The following is a 7,924-nucleotide window of genomic DNA, read 5'->3' on the forward strand; positions in this document are numbered from 1 at the left end:
ATAACAGGTTCCAAAGCTTGTGAAGCACTGCAGCTGGACAGCAAAACTCATAAAGTATTTGTTGTGTGGGTTTCGTCTAACCTTCTGTTAACTCAATTATGTAAAGACTGGGTAACTTCAGAGGAAATAGACTTGGCATAGACACTGAAAAGCTCTAATCTTTTTGTTGACTTGGTCTCTGCCTCTAATAGGCCCTGCTACCCTCCAGGAATCTCTATTTCTCTCTGTCCTTGAATAAAAACCCCATCTATTGTGGAATCTTAGCAGCTCCTGTCTAATGTATTTCTATAGCTTCCTGTCTTCATTTCTTCATTTTTTCCTTTACACTGAATCTTAAGTCTGTCTATTTTTACATTATTTGCACACCACTTCATCAGAATGCAGGACAGCTACTAATGTTATTTTGCAAAGTGTAAATTCAAAGAATGTAATTTGCCACAAGTAATACTCACAACGTCCTAAAGGATGTTCGATTTTTATATGTTTATAGCTTTTAATTTCTTAGTGTTTTTCATTGTGCTATACACTTGTATTTTAACTATGCCTGCTGCAAACATACTCCTTCTGTCTAGGCTTTGAAAATACTATGTTAAAATTCAGTGTGAAATTCCCAAATTTAATGGAGTAAACTTATAAATCATCACACGTATTTTAAGTAACTTAAAAAAATGCAATTTATATATCAGTTTCTGATCTTGCTGTTTGTAGTCTTAACATAGCATATACTGTAGAAACACTGCAAGTAAGCTACCTACGTGTGTATACTGTACATTATAGACAGTGCACTCCAGATTTAGTCACACCCCAAATAAAATAAGAACAATGAAACATCACATAATAGGTCAAGTTAAACCAGCTAATAGCAGGATTGGATGTATCCTGGATGTATTGGATGTATGTATCCAGTTTATTGTTTCCGTAGTGTAGTGGTTGTCATGTTCGCCTCACACGCGACAGGTCCCCGGTTTGAAACCAGGTGGAAACAGATCAGCTTCTTTGGTGGCGGAGCAGTGGAACTGTGGCTAAGGATCTGTGCCTGTGGCTAGAAAGTTACTGGTTCAAATCCCATGGAAGAGGAATCCTACTCTGTTGGGCCCATGAGCAAGGCCCTTAACCCCAGCTTCTCCAGGGGCACTGTACAATGGCTGACCCTGTGCTCTGACCCCAAACTTCTCTCTTGTCTTGTGTCTGTGTCTCATGGAGAGCAAGCTGGGGTATGCGAAAAGATGAATTCCTAATGCAAGAAATTGTATATGGCTAATAAAGTGATCTTATCTTATCTTAAAACAGCTCTACAAATGTTATACCGTTAATGGAATTGCATTGTCATGCTCAGGCTGGGATCAAATTTCATCCTACTGTTGCCAGGGATGACCCAAACATTCACAGAGCTCTCAGACCCTGTTGGGCCCAGGATTGGTGCTGCTGAAGTCCAAGCCCTTGACCTTGACCCTGACCGTGGGACTATTTCATCAAGAGACCATTGAGCTGTTGTGCATCACTTCCCCCTGCTGTCCATTAGTTCTCGTGTTTCCAAGGCTCCAAAAACACAACCACAGCCTGGATTGGGAAACCAGACGTGTCCTGGGGTTTGAGGTGCCAGAGGACTTCCCTCCCATTCCAACCCCTTTTAGGATCTCTTGCACCAGATAGAGAGCTCAGGCTTACCAACAGAATATCAGGAGACACTGTTTCTTAACAGAAGGCACAGACATTATCACTGCACCAGGACTACGAGTGCCCATTCGACTTCCTTCCTAAAGCAATGTCTCCTAGAGGCCACTTGTTTGCTCCCTATGAGCTCATTGGAGCTTGAAGGACATCATTACACTGAGGAGAATCATTGAATAGGCTTTAACCATCCCTCATCAGCATCTGGTAGGGATTGTTCTTTCTACCAAGGAAAGACATAGACTACACAGGGCTCAATAAGATTATCCAAAAAAATGGAAATTCTCTTATTCCATCTCTCTTGGACGGGCACCCATTGTTTTCTAAAATAGACTGGGGTGGGGCATAAAATTTAATTAGAATTTGAGAGGGGGTTGAATGGAAGACAGCCTTTAACACTCAGTCTGGGCACTACAAGTATTTGATGATGCTCTCTGGATTCTGTAATACTCACTGCTGTCTTCCAGAATTTCATAAATGACATCTGCGAGGACTTTCTAGACAACTTTGTGGTGGTCTCTTTAGACAACATCCTCATCTTCTCCAGCAACCACTGGAAATGTTCAACATGTTCACTGGGTCCTTCAGAGACTTCAGGAAACACCACTACTTTGCTGAACTCGAGAAATGAGAGTCTCAGAAATCCAAGGTTTTGTGACTCTGACTGGCCAAAGGGACCCAATCATGCAAAATGGACCGCCAAAGCACAACGGGCCTTTGAGGGTCTGAAGAATCAGTTTTACTACCACTCCTATTCTCTGCCATCCAGATCCCACTCAGCTCTTCAGAACTGAGGTGGACACATCAGACTTCAGTCCTTTCTCACTGTTTCAGGTCACCACCTTAACTCCATTCCTGCACCTACTTCTCCCTGAAGAGTTTCCTGGCGGAGTGAACATACTGTATGATATGGGTGACCTTTAAGTCCTGGCAGTAAACCTAGCCTGTGAAGAGTGGAGGCACCTTTTGGAAGGGGCTCAGAATCCTTTTGTGGTTTACACAGACCATAAAAATCTCCCATACTGTACCTCCAGACTACCAACCGCCTGAAACGTTGACAGGAGTGGCTGAGTCTCTTCCTTTCCCAGTTCAATTTTACTATTTCATATTGACCAGGATGCAAGAAAGTGAAGGCTGATGTACTGTCATGGATCTGTGCCTCCAACAAAGCCCCTCCAGAACAAACCAACATACTTCCTCCTCTGGAGTCACCCTGCTGAAAGTGGAACAGAAGGTCGCTGTGGCTCAAGCCACCAAGCTGGCTCTGTCAAATACTCTGTCAGATGAACAGTCTGTCTGTATGCAAGCCTGACAGGAAGTCCTCCAATGGGGCCATTCGTCTAGGTTGGTAGGGTATCCTGGATGTCACCGCACTCTGGAACTTCCCGAGGTCATTCTGTGATTCTCACGGTGGTTGGCCTCTTCCCCAAAGTGACTCACGTCATCGCTCTGTCCAGATTTTCTTCCGCCATGCAATGTTGAACATCTTTGTTAAAGAAGTGGTCCAGCTTCACAGATTTCCGACTGCCATTGTATCAGACAAAGGCGCTCAATGCGTCTCTCGCTTCTGGAAGGCCTTCTGTAGGAAACTGAAGATAAGAGTCAACCTCTTGTCTGGATATCACCCAGAGTCCAACAGCCAAACGGAGCAGATAAATCAGAACCTTGAGACCTGCACTCCACGTGTTGCATTCCAGGATGACTGGGTACCTCTGCTTCCATGAACTGAACTTTCTCGGAACATCTTTGTGAACACTTCCACAAATCACCATTTGAGTGCTAGAATGGGTTCCAACCCCCTCTTCTAGGGTCTTTGACCAAATCTACCCAAGTACTAACAGAGCAGCCTGAGATCTGGAGGTGGTTTGGCAGGTAACACAGAACAATCTCCAATCACCAGAAGGCAGTCCAGTACCAGATAAAGGACAGATAACCGTCACTGATGTGATGACCCTCTTCTACATCCAGAGAAGTGAGTTTGGGTCACTTTCATTTTTTTATACCTTTAAAGTGTTTCTTTAAATAAAAACAAGTCTATAGTAACATTCTGCTGATTGGAAGTGCAATGGAAGCCTCCAGAACTTTATATGGGCCTCCAAAGTTTTCCTCTTTGCTTGAGGTATAACAGGAGGTTAAACACAGATGATATTCAGTAGCAGTATGCATGGTTATTGTCAGTCATCTCTCTAAAGACTGCAGGCAAATGTCTTTAACCACCAGTAGTTTAGATGTGGCTATAAAATAACCCATACAAAAGACTGAATCTACCACTTTGGTGTCCATTATTAGGACATTTATACGGCTAGTGGAATAATGGCAGTCCTGCCAGGTAGATGACGCCAGTGTGTCTTGCTATCATGGTCAGTGAGACAAGCAATTTAGAAGGCAACCATAAATCCAAAGGTGATAGTTGGAGGTCTCCAACACAAACTGGCATTTTCAGGATACAAAATGTTGAAAATTTCAGTTTGACATAAGAATGTAGCATTCATGGTCAGCCTGCAAACTTCTAGTGGTGAGCCAAACTACTGTACATATGAATGATAATTGGGACCATGATTTATGTTTATGTTGTGTCTGGTATTAAAAAGGTGAAACTAATGTTGAAAAAACACTAATGCCCATTGTGAATTACAGTGGGAAGATCATTACTGTATGTTTTGGGGTTGTTTTGGAATCCTTAAGATGGGGGATTTATGATCACAAACAAGTGATCTTCTTCTCAATAAAGAAGTTTAAGCTTGCCTCACAATGTCGTTTCAACATAACAATGCTTCCAAAGCACACATCCAAACTGATGAAGAAATGGTGTACACAACAACCACATTGCTCACTACAGGAGGTTTACTGTCAGTGTAGTCCATGCTGGATACAATACTAACTGCAGGGTTGTGAGCAGGCAGGACTCTTGTGTGTTCAAGGCTTGAAAATAATTTTATCTGTGCACTGTGTGTGTATCTGTGTTACAGGACATTTTTTAACTTTTTTGACAGTTTTGTCTTTTATTTTCTTCAGCCAGACACATCATCCAATTTGTAAATTTTTCTGTCAAAAGGTGTTTGTTGTCCCTCTTTCATCAGCATTATGAATACAACTGGAGGATACCATCTATGAAAATAATACATTTGGATTGTACGAAAAAAATCAGATCATACATTTACTGAACAAAATGTTGAAGGCTTGTGTAAATCACACAAAAAGCATACATGACCAAGGTCAAATCTTTGTACAGATTGTTTGATGAAGCCAGTGAGGACTTTTTTTTTCTAGGCTTATGGGTGTCCCTCACTTCCCACATTGGAAGTGTGGCATTGGTTTCCCTGTTTACAAGAACATTGACTCATGAACAGAGCCATATAGTAGGTATAGCATAAGGCTTGAGCTGTCAGTTTCACAATTAGTAACAACTCATTGTATGAGTGTTATTCACCCTTTTACAAAAGTTTAATTGAAGACCAAATATCCCTAACAATTTTGTGATAACCGGCTGTGCAGCCTTGCCTATTGATTTCAGCCACGGTGTGATATGCAGCCTAGAAGATGAATACTTTCAAGTTTGCCTGCCTCCAGATCATCATTAGACACTCTCTGATGATCTATACAGTACTTTACTGTAGCTGTATGGCCAATCTGCCATAGTTTAAAAACAAACAAAAACCCGAGATATTTGAACCCAGGAGGTCCCATATACAAGTTTGCAAAGTTTTTGTTCATGACACCACTAAACCATTACATTAGTAGTACAGTTTATAAGTGACGCAAATTTAGAAATGTAAGCTGACTAAAGACAAGAAATCTCTTCTTGTACAAAGTGAAACTGAAAACTACTTTGTGTCACAATCTCAAACCCCTCCTCTTAAGGACGCTCCAGCCTTTCCTCGTTTTATTCCATTACCTGCACCTGTTCCCTATTTCCGTTCCCCCTTAAAAGCCAGACACAGACTTCACTCCTGGCTCCTCATTGAATTCCGCTTCGTGAGAGCCTGCTGCGTCTGGCTCCGTTATGCTTTCAACCTTCGGTTCCTGATTCCCCGCCCCGCCGGTTCCAACCTGGTTCATGGTTTTATTTCCTAGATGGATCCCCTGGCCTTGGACACTACCTTCTGTCTTGGATTACCTGTTTGGATTTACTCATGGATTGTTCACCCCGGATTCACTCTCCCTGGACACCTGCACCCCTTGAACACGCCCCCTGTCTCCATACCCTCTCCTGCATGACTTTTTCCCCAGTGTTTCCTCACTCCCTACCGGATTGTGTCGTCTGCATAGGGCCCGGAGAGAACTGTTCCCTGACACTTTGTCACCCATGGATAATAAAAGTTGTTTTCAGGTTAGGGATATTCTTTCCACTGACATCAAAACACATTATGTATCATTATGTATATCAGTTATAACATTTCCTGAGAATGTATTGTTCAATCTGTTACAAATTTAAAAATATATAAAAAAGTATAATTAGAGTTTACGTACCTGAAATCAGAACAGGTGAATTTTTTCAGTTACAGTATAGTTGTTTATATAAATGTGTGATAAAGGGTTGTGCTAGACCCTTGTTGCATGGTCTTGTAGCCCGGTTGCGTGGTCTTGTAGCTGGACACACGACTAAGAACCATCGTCGATATCTCGCCAAACCAATGCGGCTTTGTGAAAAACTGCGGAACAATAAACGCCATACACGCAGCCCTCCTACTGATGGAAAGGCACCACGAGAAGAGGAAAATGATCCACATGGCATTTCTCGACCTGAAAAAGGCATTCCTGTACCTAAAGGCCACTAGCTCAGTACGTTGCGCAGCTGGAACCTCAGACACCTTCCCGATCAATGTTGGTGTCCACCAAGGCTCAGCCTTGTCTCCTCTGCTCTTCATACTTTGCATGGATAGGGTGACCAAAGATATCTAAACGAGGCATCCATGGACGATTTTGTATGCCGATGATGTTATGATAGCAAGTGAAATGCGACACGGCCTCGAACAGCAAGTACAGGAGTGGAAGACACGCCTTGAATGATTCGGGATGAAGCTGAACATCAAGAAGATGGAGTATCTGGAATGCGGTGATCAAACCGATGGCACAATCGCAGCTGGTGGGGTCCAACTGAACAAAGTGACCCAGTTCAAGTACCTAGGCTCATGTGTCAACGCCGACTGTACTGCCCTCCAAGATGCCAAAACGCAATTCAGTGCCACTTGGATGAAATGGCGGCAGGTCACTGTAGTACTGTGCGACAAGAAGATCCCTTTGCACCTAAAATCCAAAGTCTACCGCTCAGTGGTCAGACCAGTGGCCCTATACAGAACTGAATGCTGGCCAACGTCAAAGAAACATGAACAGGTACTCCATACGATGGAAATGAAGATGCTGCGATGGACCCTCGGCTTGACAAGATTAGACCATGTCATGAATGAAGAGGTGCGAAAAACACTCAAAGTCGCCCCAGTCACTGAGAAAATGAGGGAATCGCGCCCGTGATGGTATGAACACGTGCTCCGCAGCAATGACACATCAATGGCAAAGACCGCCCTCGAATTGAATGTGGAAGGCCGCCGGCCCCGTGGACGACCATTTATGCGCTGGCTGGATCAGCTGAAAGACGACATGCACCTCGCAAAAGTCACCTGCCAAGACGCCGCAGACCGTACGAAGTGGAAAAATCGGTGCAAACAAGCAGACCCCACATAAGTGGGAAAATGCGAAGAAGAAGAAGAAGATCCCCCAACTTATAAGTGATTTCTCTTGAATATACCCGAGAGGCTGGTATAATTAGAGGCACGTGATTTCTTTGTTCTCTGGCACAGCTTTGGTGAGAGGAGTAATAATCCAAGCACACCTGGTTAAACAAATATTTATTACAATGACAAGATACAAAATATGTTACCTGCAACAAAACATACAATGCACAAGTTACTCTATGTACAGTATTCACAAACAAGGTGTTTCAGAGGTCTAACATTCTGGTCACGCAGAAAACCCCAGACTGCTACTAAGGATTAAACTCTTAATGCCTATAGAGACCACATAGGAGATAAGCTGCCTTCTAATTAAATACAATGCAACATGCAGTTAAATCTCTCTCTCTGCACCCCAGATGACACTAAATAAATGGGAGCCTATATCCCTATCCATAAAAATGCACCCTAAACATGACATACGTTTCTAACTGTGGTACCTTTTACACAGGAAACCCAAGTTCCCTAAAACACAAAACCAACCTCTCTCTAGAAAGGTTCAAACACTTAGCTCCAGTCAAGTT

At 43.0% G+C, this 7,924-nt stretch overlaps 1 pseudogene; it reads left to right on the plus strand.

Moving 5' to 3' along the window:
• Positions 1-3,146: 3,146 nt before the first annotated feature.
• On the plus strand, positions 3,147-7,353 carry LOC148840117 (uncharacterized; annotated as a pseudogene).
• The last annotated feature ends 571 nt before the right edge of the window (positions 7,354-7,924 follow it).

Source organism: Atractosteus spatula, chromosome 2, assembly GCF_055471065.1.
Source record: "Atractosteus spatula isolate fAtrSpa1 chromosome 2, fAtrSpa1.hap1, whole genome shotgun sequence".
NCBI classification, from domain to species: Eukaryota; Metazoa; Chordata; class Actinopteri; order Semionotiformes; family Lepisosteidae; genus Atractosteus; species Atractosteus spatula.